Consider the following 4,276-nt stretch of genomic DNA (forward strand, 5'->3'; position numbering starts at 1 on the left):
CCACAATGGTTTTTTTAGACTATTAAGTGGAATAACACCTTTCAATTAAAAGTCCACAAGCCCTCCTCAATTACGAATCCAATTAGTGAAATGATTTGTAATGTTCATGATCAATTAAGTCTTTTTAAAATACCTGAAGAACACTTTGTAGCCATAATTGTACATCCACATTTATTTTTTATTACTATAAATCTAGATGTTTGAAATGTGCTTGGTCTAATGTTTTTTGTTTTATTTTTGAGTACAGTTTTAGTATGTGAATGAAGGTGTTTGCATGTTTATTTAGACAATAACAACATATGTCTTTTTTAAATTTTAAACAAACTTACGTTAGATGTATGAAATGTTTAAGGTAATAAATGTCTGATAGGCAATCTGCTGTTCCTTTATTGCATTAATAAATAATAAACACCCGCTTAACTTGAAAAATATTTTTGTTTTATTTTTGGTTTTTTTTTGTAAAAGAATATAAACATCAAACTTTTTTTTATTTTTTTATAAAAATTAATTAAATATTTGCAGCTGGTCAACAAGACCCAGCAAGGCCTGTAGATGTTGCCTCATGTTGCCCAGAATGGACGCAAAAGTTGTGGGATCTCCAACGGCAACATCTGAAATTAAGAGACCACATAAACATTAATAACTTACTCACATTACTTATTATACAAGCAAGGCACAAAGCACACTTTAATGCAGGCATGTCCAAACTGCATCCCTCAAGCTGGTGTGAAACTACATATACCAGCATGCCTTGACACAGTTTTGGGGCCAGGGAATGCCAAAGCTGTGTCAGGGCATGCTGGGATGTGTAGTTTCTCAACAGTTGGAGGTCCGCAGTTTGGACAGGCCTGCTTAATGGCAAAGTTACTACATCATGGCTGTTTTATGGTACAATCATTAGCAGAACAACACACAAGCCTGCTCAGGCTTTTTTTTTATATTTTAACAGTTTACAAGACCATGGGGTACATTTACTACTATGTGAGTTCTATTTAAGATGGAGCGTTGCCCATAGCAAACAAGCAAAAATAAGAATATTATCTTGGAGAAGTGGTTACACAATTTTAAAGTATAATCTTATTGGTTGCTATGGGCGACATCCCATGTTAAAGATAACTACCATCTTCGACAATGTTACACCATGTTGGCATTCATTCACATCTGGTGTGATATTTTTGAATTTTTTATGGGTTTGGTCCTGCATCATCACACTGCATATCAACATCTTCAGAAGGACAACATATCCTAGCATGCCCACACTCCCTGAAAGCTGCCCTTACTAAATATGGTCAAACAGGTTTGACTTTATCCAATAATCATTTTGTGAGTGTAACTTTCACACAACAAATCATTGTGTCATTAGGCTGCCTAACAAAGTGAAGCATGTGATTTGTAAGTGCAAATATTAAGAATACACAGGCACAAGTGTAAAAGACCAACAACATACTAAACTCCACTCAGGTCTAACTGTTTCCCAGAAAACCTAACACATATAAACCCTGTTGTCCTGGCAACCCTGTTGAACTAATGAGTGTCGACCTAGAGTGGACACACAAAACATTGCACAGATAAACACTGTACATATAATGACACTCACAAAAATGTAAATGCAACATGTAGACCATGAAGAATAACACAAAAATTTGTCCTTGGTACAAGAATTCCAACAGTACAACACTGCATGTTTTGTCATTGTAAGTGTAAGTAGGTAATCATTATTTTTAACATGTTAAAACACTTACTTTCCTCTGCAACATGATGGTTCCCAGATATCTCATCAGGGGCTTCTTCTGCCCATTCACTGGGTGGGGAAGGCGGCTGGATGGGGGAAGGCGGCTGGATGGGGGAAGGAGGAGGGATTGGGGAAGGAGGAGGGATTGGGGAAGGAGGAGGGATGGGGGAAGGAGGCTGGATGGGGGAAGGAGGCTGGATTGGGGAGGTAATTTCAGAGGGTGGGTCTGATTGAGAGGGCGAGGGGGGCGGAGAGAAAGTTAAGCCAATAGAGGGTGAGGGGGGCTGAGAAGGAGAGTTGGAAGTTGAAGGAGAAGGGGTATGGGAAGGAGGAGAAGGGGTCACAGAAAGAGATGGAGAGGTGGGCTGAGAAGGGGAGTGGAAAGTGGAGTGGGCCTGGGAAGCTGATGGTGCCTGGGAAGCTGAGGGGGACTGTGAAGCTGAGGGGGACTGGGAAGCTGAGGGGGACTGGGAAGCTGAGGGGGACTGGGAAGCTGAGGGGGACTGGGAAGGGGAGGGGGACTGGGAAGGGGAGGGGGAGTGAGAAGGGGAGGGGGACTGGGAAGGGGAAGGGGGCTGAGAGGTCTGCCGTTGTTGTCGTCCTATAATGATATTTTTTGAAAAATTTACTTAGCATGTTAAATTACATACTAAACAATTTGAAATTTCACTGTTCTGTTCCATGTAAAATACAGTGGGTTTTTTTAGTGTAAAAAACACGTTTTAAAATACTCTTCATGTTGCCCACAGCAAACAAAATGAGTCCAAACTATTATTTTGAAACTTATTCCTTAATCTATTCCATTGAGTCATATTGATTGGTCTAGGCAACATCACCAGATCACTATTCAAGGCACCTTATTATATAGACAGCACTGATCAAGTTTTTGGGTACAGTTTCCTGCCTGGTTATTAATTCTGGAAAACATGCACTTGTTTGTTGACACTTTGCTACAGTCAGTACTGTTTGCCCTAACCACACACACTGGCCTATTTTTAAAAAATGGTCACTCAGTGTTGCAATTAGCCTACCACTTAGTGTAAATTTGCACAATTTATGCTAATAATCTTATGTAATGTAACTTACTGCGTGCATGCATTGCCCGTATTTGCTGGCGGATCTCCGCCAACAGCTCTGGAGTCCTCCTGCGGAGATCACTCCACCTCCTCTCCAGTTGGATGATTGTCCGCCTGCTGCGGACGCGAGTCCGCAGCAGGCGGCGGACCTCCGCGTAGGCCTCGCGCTTATCCCGATTTGGGATGAAGCGCCCAACGCGGCCTACGCGGCGGTCCATCACCGCAACCAGGACGCGGAGCTCCCGCCTAGTGAAAGGTGCCGCACGCATCATGGCAATGGCGTTTTCCTTATTTGGGCATATATTTATAGTGTCTGTTAGCATGTGATTGGTCCAAAATCTATGTTGTCATTTCTAATAACTTTATTGATCTTTGCAATGCTGTGAAGAGCAGAGTGTTATTTCGCACGAGCGGAAATACGCATTCGCAGAAGCAAATTTTTAACATAAAAACAAAAAAAAAACAAAAAAAACAACAACACAAACACAGACACAGAGACACACAGTTTTGACCTAAATTCAAAACATATCTGTGTACTCACCACAGTTTGTGTGCTCATTCAGCTGGACAGTCACAAAGTGGGCAACATTCAGTTTCATTTGTTTGTGTGTTTGTAGAAAAAATCAGGATTTTAGGATAGAAAACAAATAAGGACACTATTTAGCAACATCACAGCTTTATTATTTCTAGCCAAAAATTGAAAGCTTAACGTGTTAACGGATTTTTAGTATAATAAATATTACACATTCCAACACACCAAAAGCATTACACAATGACCTTACAATATCAAAGAAAATTTCAACATTAGAAATAATACATAAGCATACTGTGCTTTTAATTTTGTAGAAAAAGGTAATTTAAAAACACTATACCTGAAATATTCCGCAACAATGCTTGCCCTGACTTGGCTCCCCCTCCGTGTAACACTCCCCCCACCGAAGTGTCGAACAACCCCTGGCTCCTCATCAGGCAATTCCTCTGTCTGAGGAAGCTCTACGCTACTCCTTACCGTGATATTGTGTAGTATAGCGCACAGGACCACTATTTTACTTGCCATCTCCGGCGAATACATGATGTCGCCACCAGTGCGGTGGAGCACACGAAACCGCCCTTTAAGGACCCCAATTGTGCGCTCCACCAGCTGCCTAGTGGCAGTAAGCGCGGAGTTAAATGCCGTCTGTGGTCCTGGCCTGGGATTACGGTAAGGAGTCATGAGCCAGGGGGTGCAAGGATATCCACAGTCTCCTGTTTGATGAAAAACCAACATTAGAAAGAGTATATTTTGGCAAAAAAATTTCGTTTTGCCAGACAAATGTGGACCAACTCACCCAATAACCACATGTCTGCTCGTTGACTTGATCTTAATCTGTGCCATATCCCTGATTGTCTAATGACATATGCATCATGGGAGCTTCCAGTAAACTTTGCATTCAGGGAAAGGATCTGGAGGGATGGCCCACAAACAACC

General features: G+C 41.6%; 1 long non-coding RNA gene across 1 annotated transcript; it reads right to left on the reverse strand.

Moving 5' to 3' along the window:
* Positions 1-1,633: 1,633 nt before the first annotated feature.
* Positions 1,634-4,008, reverse strand: LOC135031575 (uncharacterized). Its single transcript, XR_010227296.1, has 3 exons — positions 3,681-4,008; positions 3,350-3,371; positions 1,634-2,333 (listed from the first exon to the last, which is right to left on the reverse strand). It is a non-coding gene; the product is annotated as an uncharacterized LOC135031575 (long non-coding RNA).
* Between the last annotated feature and the right edge of the window lie 268 nt (positions 4,009-4,276).

The sequence above is a fragment of the Pseudophryne corroboree genome, chromosome 1 (genome assembly GCF_028390025.1).
Source record: "Pseudophryne corroboree isolate aPseCor3 chromosome 1, aPseCor3.hap2, whole genome shotgun sequence".
Lineage (NCBI taxonomy): Eukaryota > Metazoa > Chordata > Amphibia > Anura > Myobatrachidae > Pseudophryne > Pseudophryne corroboree.